Raw genomic sequence first — 16,415 nt, 5'->3', positions numbered from 1 at the left:
CAAGAATATGAGACACTAAGGTGTCTGGGTCACCCTGTTCGCAGCCCTTATTTCACAGTTTATGGATGATTATGATATTGATGAATGATAATGATTCGCAGATGATACCACACTAATCGCTGCTGATGAAAGAGAACTCACAAAGCTGCTACACCGGGTAGAGGAAGAGAGTCGCAAGTACGGCCGCCTTATTAATAGGAATAAGATCAAGTTAATGGTTGTTGATCGGACCAACCTTCTACCAACACCAAGTACACTCCAAAACCTCGAAACAGTCGACAAGTTTGTATATCTTGGATCGACCATCAGTGGAAAGGGCGGATGCGAAGCGGAAATAAGAAGACGCACACAGATTGCAAAAAATGCGATGACACGCCTTACTACTATATGGAAGGATCGGGGAATTTAGATTGCCACAAAAATGATGCTTGTGCAAACATTAATGTTCTCGATATTTCTATACGGAGTCGAGTCGTGGGCCCTGAAGGCAATAGAACGGAAGGCAATTGATGCCTTTGAGATGTGGTGTTGGCGCCGAATGCTTCGAATTTCTTGGACGGAGCACAGGACGAACCAGTCAATCATCCAGAGACTGAAGATAAAGGAACGGCTCTCGACGATATGTCTGAGAAGAATTCTGCAGTTTTTTGGACATATTGTCAGGCGCGGACCGGACAACCTGGAGAGACTGGTAGTTTTGGGTAGCATCCAGGGAAGGCGAAGCAGAGGAAGAGCGTCTGCGCGATGGAGCGACCAAGTGAAAGAGCTAACTGGGGGGGGGGGGGCACCATCCATTCTGCCCTGAGAGAAGCGGAAGATTGAGAAGGATGGAAAGTCTTAGTCGCTCAAAGGATGGCGAAATTTAAATGTGGTCACAATCCTCAGCCATGAGTGTACGAAAAAGAAGAGAGTATGATTGAACGAATATCTTTCAGATATGTTTTGAGTTACTCTTGAGTTTTCAATTAAATTACTAGCCACGGTAAGGTGTCAGAAGCCCGCTCGCGTCGGCTGACTAGTAGTAACTGAACTGTCTCCTTGCAACACGGTCTCTCATGACCCGCAATTGCTCATTGAATGTCTGGTGACAATAACACTGAGGCTTAGGAGGTGGGTGAGGAGATAAGGAATGGAATGGGAATATAAATGGCCCAACCAACATATTTATTAAAACCAGAATAATTGTGACACAGATCAGAGATGTTGACCGTCTAAGAAGTTAGGAGATACACAAATTAATTCCTGACCACTACACCAGTCAGTTTTTGACAGGCCATGGTGGATTCGCTGCCAAGCTATATGAGTTTAGACTTGTAACCCGGCCAACATCTCCATGTGGTGGAAAACTACAGGATGCAAATCACATCCTCTGGAAATGTTTGAGAATGTGCTCCGAGAGGGAAGAGATACTTAAGTCGATGGAACCAGCTCTACCTGGTCGCCAGTAAGGCCAATTATATTGCATTTTTAAAAATTGCGGCGGATTATTGCGGACGTGAAATTCTCTTCACATAGATTTGTTTGTCCGTATTGTTTTAGCTTTGTTTTTTGTATCGTATATATAATTATATATATCTATCATTAAATAAGGTAATTTATTTCTGTTAAGTCTCCGTGCCTTTCTCTCCCATGGCACTTTTTATTAAATTACTACTTTCAATAAATTCAGTCAAAGCTCACCTGAGAGCGTGGCGATCTCAGTCTTGGGAATCTGCTCCTCAGATATGATCATGGGCGGTCGTGTTAAAAATAGCACACCTGACAATTATTAACTTCACGGGATTATTAACTGCCAAAATACGGCATATCACCTTTTCACTTTTATCAATTTTATTAAGGTATGTCAGAATAGTTGTGCATGAGTAGTGTAGATTCTAGATAGATAGAGACTAAATACTATTGAGGAGAGTTAACAATATTATGTACAATACATATCGATCTTCATTAAATAAATTCCCTAATCATTTCAGAAGAATAGTGTTGCCTTATAGATAAAATAGTTATACGGCTGATGTTAAGCTTAAATAAAATAAACCATTGAAAATTTGGAAAAATTGGAAGCAGTCCAGTGGCCTCGTTTTATCATACCATTGTCTCGAAAGAAAATTTATACGTTTTCGCATCCGGGGAAAGAATAATGCCTACATTTCACTCCACCATACAACATTGGACTGAACAAAATGCATGCTAGATAATAAAGTATTATTATAAGTCTTCTTGTGATACGATGTTCGATACACAAACAATAATGACGAAATTCATGCACAACAGATTACGTTTTACTTAAATTGCATGGGTCGGTCCTTCAGTTTTTTGCATCACACATAAGACTTCACTTAGACCACTGTAGCGAGAGAATGCCTCATCTGATCGGAGCAATCCAGGCGTCAATTTGTGCGCAAAGAACCAAACTATGTAATACAGTAATACCCAAGAACCATTTTTAATAGAATTGTTAACTTATGTTAGGTAACTATCTTTTCATGTCTTCTGTATAAAAAAACTGTTGAAATTTTGGCAGGCGTAGGTACGTAAAAAGGTTCGTAAACCCTGATTTAGGTCTAGAGCTGTTTTGTAGCTCTTCGTTCCATTTTATTACAACGTTTTTATTAGCTCGTATTCTTGTTTGTCCGGTGGTTGTTTGTCTAGTACAAATCTTGGAATCGATTTTTAACTAACTTCCCGACTAGTTTGAGACTTTTAGAATATATCAGAACACGATGCCAATGCATTCTTTTAATACTTTTAGCCATCTTTAAGCAGAATTGAATTCATTTTCAGTTAATTCTGTTTTGTATGGAAAGTTATTTCAGAAAAATCCGTAAAAAGTAAAAGACTATTATTGGTTGCTAAGGGGGTGGTCCTAGCAACTAAATTATTAATATATACGTGCGTTACTATGGAAATCAAAATGAAATGTCAAAATGACATTTCAGTATTCTATATTTGTTTGTTTTTTATTTACTTCATATCAAGTACAAGTTTGAGCATATTCAGCATAATAATTCAACAGAAAATTTAAAAAGGTTGTATATAAAAAGTTATCTTTATCTTGTAATTATTTCTAGAATTTATCTTAGACGATTTTTTCTTAGTTCTCACACTCTCAGTAGGTACCGCCATATTATTGTGAATCCTTGATTTAGACTAGAGGTGTCATAAATAAGAATTATATAACAGCATTATAATAAACAAAATAAAAAAATTCTTTCACGGTGGTTATGTAATGAAGATAGTAATATTTACGTTAACGCACAAAGTTCTAATAATTCCCATTTAATTCCATGCCTCATATTTCATAAAACTTATGATATTATGTGGCCAAATTTTATCGACAAACAAACCAAAATCTACAAAATATAAAAAAAAACATTTACTACGACATATATATCTTTTTTCGACATTATGAACTTATTATTATTTTATCGTCTTCAGTCTTTACTGTCGAATTGGAAGTAGATACAAACGGCGACAGACTACGATGGGCGGGACATGTGGAGAGAATGCCTGAAGTTAGAGCGCCAATGATCATGACGAAGTGGCTACCCCAATGGAAGAGACCCAGAGGCCGACCAAGAAGGAGATGGGCTGACGCCGTAGTAGTGGACTGGCTTCATATAGGAAGACCCGGTAACTGGAGAAGTGTGGCGAAAGACCGGAGTGAGTGGAGAGCGGTTGTGGAGAAGGCGAAATCCCACCCCGGGATGTAGCGCCGTGGAAGAACAACAAACGGCGACATGCAAAACATACAACTGTCAAAATTACGAATGCATTCCTATTCCCACTATATACTACGAGTTTCATCGGTAGTAACGACGCGTTGGCGCGTGGAATGTTGTTTTGATTAAATCATGTAAATTTGTTCGATGTAAATTATAAATATAAGAAGTGTCATGCGGTTCGTATCTCGGTATATCAAAATTGACTACTAATTTTTTTTTACACTTAACTAAACTTCAGTTCAGCGTTCATTTTCTAATTCGTCATTAAAATTTTAAAAAGTATACTTATTCTTTTTTGAGCATTCATTGGACTCATCGTCTTTATTCTCATACTGCGGGACGATAAGGTAACTACGCCACAGTTTAGGCGTGGGTTTTTACATCGCCTCTTTCTCTCACTCCTGCGGCAGGCGTGAACGGTGCAATTCGAATCTAGTGAAATGATGAGGTCACGTGGAGTTCCTCACGGTAAATTTGAACGAGCTTCACGTAAGCTGAAAAAGTAAAAAAAATACTTAATACTTTCCCTTCAATATCTCATTAAAATCATATTATATTCTTTATGAAGACGATTTTTAAATTGTATTTATTTTGTATCGTGCGATTGACCAAAATTCATTCCGCGATCAACGCGTTCAAATTTTTTTTTACACATTACAAATTAAAAATTTAAGACGTTCACAACATGACATTTAAAAACAAAGAAACAGTATTTAACAATGTAAAGAAGAAATAAATATATTATGTAGTATCACAAAAACAGTATGAAAAGTAAAGTAAAAGGTACAAAAGTTATTGCCCTCCCAATTGGCATCACGAATGGCAGGTTAGTTCTGGTTTTGGGAGAACAAACAACTGATGCTCCCGATAGTTATCAGGGATACACAAGTCAATACAACCAATAATGGCAGAGTTCTTATTTGTGGCGTAAATAAGAACTCTGCCATTAATATAAGTCGAAAAAAATACGAGGCCAAATATTGATATTATATTCTAGCATTTAAACTACAGTATTTTGGCAGCGGTTGGACTTAATAATATTCTATAGGTACTAAATACTACACTTTATAGAATAAAAATAATCATATTATTTATATTACGAATACATAAATATTCGATTTTGAGAGATTATAACAATCATTTTGGTGCTTATAATAAATAATATGCTCATAAAATATGAAAACTTTTCGTGAATTTTCCGATTTCCAGAACAGTAAAAAAATAGATGGTGTAGGTACCTAAGTAAAACTGGAGTGTATGCTTTGTTTTGAAAATTCGCCGATAGAGGCCACAGTGTTCCTCCAGCGAGCGCTCTGCGCCGATCGCAGTCGCACTCCAGAAATTACCAGCGAAGACTCATTCGTTTCGAAACATTCGAGACGGCGGTAGTCGCTATCTGCAGTAGGCGTGTTCGTAACTGATCAACGCGCACGAATAACTTTCCGTTGTTTTATGTGAAGCTAAAAACTTTAAAATAATAACAACGCGTATGTTATTAACTGTTGAAAAAAAAGTGATCGACTGTGCACTCAGCTAGAATGTCGTAACGTTCCGAATTCGAACGAAAGACTTTCGATAAGTTTTAGAAACATTCGAAACTTTTTTGTATGTATACGGATGACAGTTCGTGAATAATCCAGAATTGTGGTTAGTTAGTTTATATTGGATGTTTGGGGCATTTTTTTGTGTAGTAAACCCGGCCAATTAAAATAGTTATGCATTGTGAAAGTTTTCAATAAAATTTACCGTGGTTATTTTCAAAGTTTTTGTATTTTGCAAAGTGACACTGCTGTTATAGAAAAATGACCACTTGCAGTAGACAGGGACGCAAGATGCGGGAGGCTTGCAGAGCGACAGGTGCGGCTGCCGTGTGTTTCGTATTTCTGACTACATTGACCCAAGGTGAGTTAATAAATTCACTCTATTTGCGGAATCAACCTATAACGGATATTATTAAATTTTATTTATCACTCGATAAACAAAGTACAGCCCATATCAAGTGATAAAATGTTAATTTCTGTAAACATTATCTTATCTTTCGATTATTTCGCACCTTTAGGTTGGTAACTAATCATTATTATCGGCTTTGTTGCTTGTTGTTCAAACTACAAACAAACTGGTTTGTGGTGACGAAACAATTCACGTGTTTGTATTCGCTTTCAATAGAATACGCTCAGGTAAACAAGTGATGTTTGCAATTTTAAATTGCATTTTCAACAAAATCTTCATCATTGTTTCTTTGTTTGGACTGAAGAATACCTAATTAATTTATCACTATTATTTATTTTACTTTATGCCAGTTAGCTAGATGGGCACTTCTAAGGTTGAGGAACTTGATATTATAATGTACAATTTATAGGAAAATTTAAAGTTAATTAAAATTTAACGAATCGTACAGCCGGTATATACTCAGTGCATAATTGCTTTAAAGATATGGCTATTATAAAATAAGTGTAGGTGCTTATATGATTTTTAAACACACTAGGTATCGAATAATCTTTTTTTTAAATTTAGTAATACTTTCCCACGTAAGCATATAAACATTATTTAAGTACCTACTTACTTACCTATTTTTTATTAATGAATGTCTGGACATAGTTTTAACTCTATTAGTCTATTGTATTAATTATAACTTATTTTTTTAACAATGAAGTGAATCAATGACCAATACAATATTTTTTTATATATTTATGTATGTAGTATTTATATTATGTATTGGAAATAATAAACAAAATTTAATATGCCTAATAGAAATAGGTATCTTACTTCGGAAAATGTTGGTACCTAGGTAGGTATGTGTTAATAATTTTAGCAAGATTTCGACAATCTAAAGTCTAAACTAAACCATTGTGAAACATCAAATCGTTCATCAATTTACGACCAATGAATAATTAAATTTGTACTATATATTTCTGTTATTTATATTTTATATCAATAATAAATAAAATTTTATATAGGTATTATGGTAAAATTATAATCTAGAGAATGTAGGTATTAATTTTATCAAGATTTCCTCAATATAAACTAAACTAAATTATATTATTATGAATCACCCAATCATTCGTCAATTTTATCGTGAACTGTGTAGTGAATCATAGGTGTTAAAAATCCCTCCCCAGCTTCGTTAGTACGCAAACGAATAAAATAATAGTGCCTACTAATTATTTAAAAAAAAAAGTGCAGTCCATAAAGCTTTATTTCAAACAGCCACATTTTAAAAATATAAGTTCGAAATCAGAACGCTGTTCTTTTGATCATTTTGTAATGTTTTAATTTCATTTGTTTTGAAGAACATGGGCAAAAAGCTCGCGTGTCCAGGTACGATACCTCATTTAATTTCGCCCTAAACGCAACTATTATGCCAAGTGGTTTTGTAGAAAAATCGATAATAAGTATATTGTATCTACTCATTCGCGAAATGACGGGAAGTAACCTCCGCATATTTGTTTCCCAAACAAAATAATAAATTTATCTACATACCTACTTCATGCAAGTCTATATTTTTAATTACAGATGAAAATATTATTTTTACGGATTTGACATCAAAATTATTTTAAATGTCAGTCGATAACATTCCGTCGTCAAAATAATATTAATATTGACTTAATTGGTAAATCATAGAAATACATACTTAATATTTTGTCAAAGACGTTGAGTCAATATACACCTGTTGAAAACCGGGTTTTAATTAGTTGAATTAAAAATGTTGAGTGTCTTTTTTATGCTTGTTGTTGATTTAAATTTTAGAAAACTCAATTCTGAACGCGACTTACACAACCAATAATGCTTAAAATATTATTTCCATATTTTATTAATTCAAACGAATTTAACGGTCAAATATTAATTTCAAGTTATTCATAGAAGTAAAAATCTTGTTTTTATACAGTATAAAAATTTTCGCGTTTGAATCAGAAGGCGGCCTTCCAAATTGAAGATTTTTTTTTGAAAATTATGTAGACCTACTTAGGTACTGTGAAACTAATTTATTTATTTATTTACACAAAGCGAACATTGCACATTATTAAGACGTTAACAACATGATATGGACATATACCTACCTACCTATTTAAATAAAATATTCAACACAATCATAAAAACCACACTACACCTAGTGAGCTAAAATATTAACCCAATGCTTACGGGCCGCACAAAATTGTGTTTTTGCTAATTACTTTTCAAATGCAAATTAACACGTTAATTACAAAATTAATTAAAAGGGCCCGTAAAATGTGTTAAATCTGAAGCAATTTGGTTGAATTCAGTTATTTCTCTCCCAATTGGGTGTCCGAAGTTCAAAAAATCTCCAAGTCCGTTTTTGAACAGCAGAGATATTCCCATTTTAAGATGTCATTTGGGTCTTGAAATATTGCATGAAGATATTTTATTGTTATATTTTTTTTAAATTTTAATATCTTCATGCAATATTTGAAGACACAAATAAAATCTTAAAATGGGAATAGGTATCTCTGTTGTTCAAAAACGGACTTTTTTGAACTTTGACACCCAATTGGCATAACAAGGGAACACATAAATAAAGGATGCGTGGTTACCTTCTGGGTGAAGTTCTCGGGAGGTACAATCCTTGAGTGTGGAGAAAATTGAGATAAACTGAGATATCCGTCTGTATCATACATGCATTAAGTTTGTCATGTAAACGAAACGCGCATTCAATATTGATTATATTTGAAGACATTCAATGAGGGGACTGAGTATTTCTTGTGTATTATAACTTGACCGTCATTAAGGCATAGACAAAAACTATTTTGGTCTATGCCCGCTGGCTTTCGCGTTTCTATATTATTAATCTGTTATGTGAACAATCGCCAATGGCAGTTTGCTTTTACGTTCTACACATTTTACTGACAAGCAAATGATGCTCCCGACTTATAGTTATCAGAGGGATACAGGTCAATATTAGGAAAAAAAATAACATAAGTAGATAGTTCTCATATACACTGCTAATAAATAGGTCAGAATTTATAGCATACCTACAATTACTTATCTAATGATTGTTAAATTCAAATCCATGCATTTAGATATTTTTTTCGCCTGCGGTGCCGTTTTAGGATGCGATCCACTCTTAGCGAAAATCTCTACTGTACGCTTGCATGATACTACGAAATATGAGTGCTCTCAGATATAAATATAACACAGGATTTATAATACATACCTCATATAACTGGCAACTCTTATCTAACTGATAATTGATTATCTTCGTATGGGTACCTGTTTCTATATAATTCTTATCAGTTGTAAATAGGTACTTAGATAATGATAAAAAAATGCTTATCTTATCTTCACTCTTATCAGCTTATCACTCTTATCAGTGATATAGTTATGTTATCAACACTGCTTGTACGTATTAGTCACTATAATTATTGTGTCATTCATTATTTAATTATCATTATTTAGTACCTTTTATATACTGGGAAAGGTGTCAATGCAAGCTTAGGTATATTGATAATTATAATATATAACAAAAACAACGTATCTTTGTTTGTTCCTTACATTTTGAACCTTTACCAAAGATTTGAGACAAAGTTTGTGAATTTTGGATTCAATTTTAATTTGGTGTTCTTTTGTTTGTTTTTTACGGTTATTGAAAATTATTTAACATATCGTATGTCTCAGTGGCGAAGTGTGGAGGTAAGCTGTTACTATTCGACATAGATAGTGCACACTAAAATTTGTCGTTGTGCGTGAACATAATAAAATAATGGCAATGAAAAAAATGATTTGTTGACAATTGTCTAATTTGTCCTAAAATATTAATACATAGAATTTTCAAGTTTATAATATGATTCAACAAAAAATTTAAAAACGTGGTAAGTATATAAAAAGTTCTTTTTATCTTGTAATTATTACGTAATGATTTTCAACCAAATCTTAAAAGGTTCTTCAATTTTTTAGATCTAAATTCTAGTTAGTCACAAGCTTTCAAATTTGTTTGCCATTTTGTTTAGTATTTAGTTTGACGCCTTGTTTAAAGACCTCGTAATAAGAAAGACTAATAAAACAATGCATTTCGTTTTTATAATGAAATCATAATACTGTTTGAAATGTATTAAAATATTCTTAGATAGAGGGTAGAACTAGTCATAAAGGCATAAACTGTTGTCTTCATTGGGGATGAAAAAATGCAGTAAAAACAGCATGTGCACATTGCTTTTATAAGGTAAATGTAGGTAATTTAGGAGTCAAACACAACCCGACATGTGGCCGATAGGATATCCATGTACACAACATACTTCCCCCTTTTTTATAGTGTGAAACTCATGCCCAAAAACGCTTTTTTACCCTAATTTTCCCCTACGAAATTAAAAAATATACGATTAATTATTTCATAAAAAAGAGCCTTAAACTAATATGTCATATTGATCCTGTTCCAGCTATCTAGTTATACTTATGTTTTAATACTAATAAATCTAGTGTCAACTGTTGGGTAAAGCTAGGTAATTGGTTATTATTTTAATTTAAAGAAAGTTTTAGGGATTACCGTCGTTAGGTATAATACAATTTAATTAAATTATACCTTAGTTGTGTAAATAATGAGATAGTTGTTGTTTTAGTAGAAAATTTGATATCATGAATTAATATAAACAATTATTTTATTAACTTGCCTTATCAGTTATCATTATCACCCATGGGAATAAACTTCGTCTGAAAATACAACTGAATATTAATACTTTGATAAATATAATCTTTAGCATGGTCGCACATCTATACTAGTTTCGACTGCAATATGTCGATGCGATTTTGTTGGTATTCACAAAACACACCTATTTTTGCACACAGTTCGAATGCGACATTTTTATTTAAACAAAAAAAAAACAGCTGCTGTCGCAAGCAACTCATTGAACTTGATTATGATAAGTACCAAAGTGTCTCGTAAATGAAATTAGCCATCATCATCATCATTTATGGTACTACAACCCTTGGTGGGTCTCTTGGCTTTCTTTAAAAACTTCCTCCATCCTGGACGATTCAGCGCTGACACTCTCCAATTGCTTTGACCTAGCATTTTTATATCTCCCGTGTCACAGTCCAGCCATCTCAGTTTCGGCCGTACAGTATTCTCTTGCTATCAGGGGTAGCGTACATAGCTCGCCTCGCTGATATATCCTCCGGCATTCTATGCACGTGGCCGATCCAGCGCAGTCTCTATATATCCCAAGTGTGTATGGCCCGTTTCGGGGACCAGTGTCGCGCTCGTATTTAATAAGGAGGCCATTGTATTCGAATAAAGGGGCCTTTGTATTATGTTTATGAACGCCCCAGAGATAATGAGTCAACGCGTGTCTGGTGCACGTTTCCGTCGGACGCTACATTCTCAAGCCGCCGATACACTTGTTTTTATTACCGCAGCCAGTTTTATGTTCTGATTTATAACGCAAAATTATGCGTCAACTCATTAGCTCTGGGGCGTTCATAAACATTATACAAAGGCCTGTTTATTCGAATACAAAGGCTTCCTATATTATTTCGAGCGCGACACCGGTGTCCCGTCTGAAACTGGCCTATAGCTTCTCATTATACACTGACCTCCAAATGCCACCTTCTTGAACAGCCCCTATAATTACAAAATTGGCAGCCACTTCGCGAAATTTGATAGCATGGCTATTGGGAATTATTCGAAGAATACTTATGTGCACTGGAAGCCAATTCGTTGTAAGATTTTATGTACTGCATTTCCAATAAGTATCTCTATGACTATAGCAAAGAAATGTCTGATGTTCAATAAACCTCTGCACTAGTAGAAGTGTAGAAGTAAGTAGAAGAATATACGGTACAAGTCTGTTTACTGGAAGCCAGGCGGGAACAGCTGCAATTTTCATGTCGGATTTCAGCAAAATTCATGAATTCAACGATGATACTCGTATCTAACCTAATCTAACAAATAATCCATTTTTTTTTCAATTTATCGGCCATTTTCAAAATTTGTTTGCCGCTGGCTTCCACTAAAGTGACTAAACAGGCAAGAACCGAATATACTTATTAGAGTAAATAAAAAAATGAAACATCTTCACGAGGAGTTCGTCGAATTAATAATAATTGGTATGTAGGTAAAATTCCTGCATCCGGCCAATATCCGTTGTGCCATAAAAATTGTACCTGCATGTTGAAATTGGCCCAATCGGTTATTATTTTTTTCCCAAAAATAAAACAGGTGTATCCATAATTTCGTTATATACATTTTACTGTAGACTTTCCCGCAGAATATATTGCTCTTTTTCCGAATTTCGAATTTTATCTGGCCATTAAAATCAATGACTTATTGTGCGAACCGTACTCATTTTGTTTTCGAAAATTTACCTAAAATTGAATGAACTCTGTTTTAACGGGTGTTCATAAACTACAACTCAGATAATGAAAATAAAATCATTTAATTATTGTTCGTTTGTTTCTTCCTTTTGTTTATCCATTTTTTTATATTTACATGGTTCTTCAGAGAAAACCCGCGATGTTTTGTTAAAATAATATTCATCAGACAGCGTTGCCAACTTTTCTCGTGCGGATTTTTCTTCCCGGATATAGTATTTTTTTGAATTTGGCATAAAGGGTTAAATGTAGCATTTATCGACACCGCAGACATGTTGAAATTCCCTGATGGAAAGCTAAAATATTACACTAGATTTGCTAGAAAATCAACCATTGTAACCCCCTTTTTTACCTTATAATAAATGTGAGTAATATTAATAGTATTACTTAGAGGTATTATTTATTACTTAGTGACGAATCAATGGGTTTTATTGAATTTTAAAATACGTTAAATTTTTAATATCGAGTAGGTATTAATTTAATTTAATTTTGAATTATGAACTCAAGCACGGAGCATTGATCGATTGAAAATGAAGCAAGTTTTAATATGCCGATTGTATTGACTGGCTCAGTCTTGTGACGAATTTTATGAAAAAAAACCACAATGTGTTCCGATATTATTAGTTATTATAACTCTTGGACTGACTTTCTGTAATATATACACACTCCATCTGTTTATTTACTGTATCTATGATGGCAATGATATGTTTATGGAAAATTAAATAGCTAGGTACTAATTATGCATCAATCCAATATAACAATTGAATTAAAACAAGTCACAAAATACCCAATAGGTTCCTACCTATAAGTAAATGTTCCTGTAAATAGGGATTGCACTAAGACTGGTATTTCTTATTGAATACCGGTTTTCGTCAAAACATATAGAAAAAAGAGGTAGGTACCTATTCATAAATATAACTATTGACATCTATTTAAAACACTATTTTATAGCAACCTAAAGTACCTACCTGCATGTATTATGTTGACCTTTATAAATTTGTAGATATAGATCATAATTTTTTAGAACTGCTAATTTTTACAAATACTAGTCCAGGTACCGGAAAATCTCTCATTCATCGACATTTTGTTAGATGTACTATCAACGTTGGATCAATAGTTATAGAATAATTGGAAATATTTGCCACGAATGTTTTCTTTTTCGAAGTATCTTCAATCCATATCTACAATTCTGTAAGTAGGTATATTTGAGAGATTTTGTTTTAATATTATTTAACTTTTGTCAGCTTCAGTCAATATAAATTGCGCTTTTGCAGCATAAAACTTATACACTAAATTTAATATACAATATAATTAGTACTAGCGAAAAAATAACATTAAATTTATTTTCAAAAAACATAGACGTGTATCCTTTCTTAATACCGAAAATACCGGTATTTATTTTTGAAACCGGTATTTCGATATCGATTAATAATTAAATACCGGTATTGCGATCCCTACATGTAGCTGATAATATATTATGTAATATGTAAATTATATTTTTTAATAGCCATTAAAATTTTCAATGTAAGCTCTCTTTTCTGTCACGTCTTTAGTGTCCCGTATCAAAACAAGCAAACTAACTACTGCTTTCTTATACATTTTACTATCTTGATACGACGTTATTTAAATTTTTATAGCTCTGGCACGTACTAAAGAAAAAGTGTAACGTCTCAGTACTCTAAAACTTTTTATTTGTCGTTAGGATAATCTATCAATTGAGTTTGCAATGTTGGCGTATTTAGATAGTTCATTTTGGCAGTCTAATTAAATAGATATTTTTTTACTCCACCGTTGATAAATAAATAGGTAAGGTTGTGAATTTCAGCAAATAATGCCCTCGAGATGTGTAACGAGTGGCAACGTAAGTATGTAAGTCGATGGTGTTGGATAGGCCCGTTTCAGACGGGACACCGGTGTCGCGCTCACCTTTGTATTCGAATAAAGGGGCATTTGGATTATGTTTATGAACGTCCAGAGCTAATGAGTCAACGCATAATTTCGCGTTATAAATTAGAACATAAAACTGGCTGCGGTAATAAAAACAAGTGTATCGGCGGCCTGAGAATGTAGCGGCCGACGAAAAAGTGCACCGGACACGCGGTGACTCATCAGCTCTAGGCTTCATAAACATAATACAAAGGCCCATTTTTCGAATACAAAGGCCTCATATAGTATATCGAGCGCGACACTGGTGTCCCGTCTGAAACGGGCCTTGGACTCCCTCGTGTGGCGAAAATTCACATGATGCTTTTTTTCAATGTGTGTGACAAGGCGTATAATTTATTATGAATGAAGTAAGATAGTAGATTCACGAATATACAATACCAATGTTTTATTTATTAATTAAGTAGGCACCAGGGAACACCGAATCAATGGGAACTGAAACACCTAACAGATGTGGACTGACAGGCGACCGATCTCGGGTATGGAAGAATATGGGATAAACTTAAACACGTATAAAGACTACGTCATTCTAAGCTTGTCCTTCGTTCTGAGAACTGCTCTCGGCATATGTACTGACGCTCATTCAATATTGATGTATTTGAAGATTGCAACACACACTATTGCACGTCTATAATGTGTGTTTCATTTTCGTAGGACACTCACATATTCAAAACCCTGCGTGAAATTGTAGTGTATTGGAGTATATGTAGCCTATCTGAATTATATTTATTAATCTGTTCTGTGCTAATGGCCCTCGAGTGACAATCTATCACCACCATCACTTATGGCACTACAACCCTTGGCGGGTATTGGCCTCTTTCAAAAACTTCCTCCATCCTGGACGATCCAACGCCGACACTCTCCTGTTGCTTTGACATAGCATTCTGAAATCTCCTGTGGTGCAGTCCAGCCATCTCAATTTCGGCCTTCCAGGTCTTCTCTTGCCTTTTGGAGTTGTTTACATAGCCAGCCTTCCTAGTATATAATATATCCTCCGGCATTCTATGCACGTGGCCATTTTCATATGCCACGTGATGTTTTCGCGCCTATAAAGTGTGTACAGCTCAATGTGACATAGTGTCATCGTAAGAAGTTGTATACATGATGAATATTCTAGCCATGCATATTATGTATTTAGTATGAGAATATACATACGTAACCAAACTGAATGTATGTAAACGTTCCTGACACGACATGTGAACCCTCAACCTCTGCTTTGCCGGACAACATGGTGTCTCGAAAGCCTGACAGGCGTGATAATTTAAAAATTTAAGCCCTGACATGTGATTTTTATAAAAATGAAATACGATTAGTCGTGAAATTTCCAAGATGTCCAGTTGTCTGTTATGTTATTTCATTTTTGTTATCAACGCCGTCACTGGGAATACTGGTCAGCGATGCAGTTGCGCAGTCACGTGCTAGTAGTTTTGAGCGTCTGTGAAAAATGCATATAAATATTATACCTATAACGATTCGTATTCCTAAATACTAGAATTATTTTGCATATAATTTAGAATATTTAGATGACAAATATGAATAAACTCGAATATTGTGAATTCAGTAGTATCTGTCAACGAGAATATGTACGTGGATGCCCGGGGCCTATATAAGTTTGGAGGGCTCCTTTTAAAAAAATTACTTGTGTGTTGAACTATTTTTGGCTTTTTGAAAAATATAACAGTAGTTGTATTGACAAGATTTGTTGAGAGAGGACACCCGACCAATATGTCCATGTGGAATAGACCTTCAGGGTGCAAATCACATCATCTCAAGACATGCTCAAATCGGCTGTTTGGACCATCGGGCCGTCCAACTTGGTCGCCACAAAGACAAAATTTATCGCTCTAAAAAAATGTGGTGTCTGACTGCAGACGTGAAGATCTCTTTATAGTCTTGTTCGTCAATATTGTTTTGTATAATATATATTTTATTATTTTAAATCGATTGTTTTTTCCATGAGAACTTTTTGTTAGAATAAGTCTCGGTAAACTCAGTCAAACCACAGTTGAGTGCGTGGCGACATCAGTCTTGAGTATTTACTCTTGAGAAATTCTCAGACGTGCTGATGCTTCACATCCAAACCAAACGTAGGGTCTCGTCATACGCTCGATTAAGTTTCGATTTGACTTGAATGAGTCTACGTTTGTTTTGACACGATCTTTGTTATTCTCTAATTGCTTTATTACACTCAGATTATGGAAAATACACATTTTTAGATATTTATATTTTTTGACGAAGTGACTGCCTCATGTCATGAAAATTCACCACAGATCATATTATTGCGTGTATTAATAATTATCTACCTAAGTAGCCATATTGCCAGGAGTATAGCGAGACAAATAATTAAAATAACATAACATTAGATATAAACACATTTTATTTACTTAGAAAAAGAGTATTACGGCATTACAGCGATTGGCCAATGCGCCG

General features: G+C 34.3%; 1 long non-coding RNA gene across 2 annotated transcripts in view; it reads left to right on the top strand.

The window, feature by feature from the left end:
- Positions 1-5,076: 5,076 nt before the first annotated feature.
- The window catches only part of LOC147070911 (uncharacterized), a 163,359-nt gene continuing 152,020 nt past the window's right edge, over positions 5,077-16,415 (top strand). For both annotated transcript variants that reach the window (XR_015070899.1, XR_015070898.1), the window contains exon 1: positions 5,077-5,624. This is a non-coding gene — a long non-coding RNA (uncharacterized LOC147070911). The remainder of the gene's footprint in view (positions 5,625-16,415) is intronic.

Source organism: Rhyacophila brunnea, unplaced genomic scaffold, assembly GCF_057557595.1.
Source record: "Rhyacophila brunnea isolate RB1 unplaced genomic scaffold, BYU_Rbru_1.0 scaffold_21, whole genome shotgun sequence".
Lineage (NCBI taxonomy): Eukaryota > Metazoa > Arthropoda > Insecta > Trichoptera > Rhyacophilidae > Rhyacophila > Rhyacophila brunnea.
The sequence above is the reverse complement of the archived record's forward strand: the minus strand, read 5'-3'. Positions and strand labels throughout refer to the sequence as shown.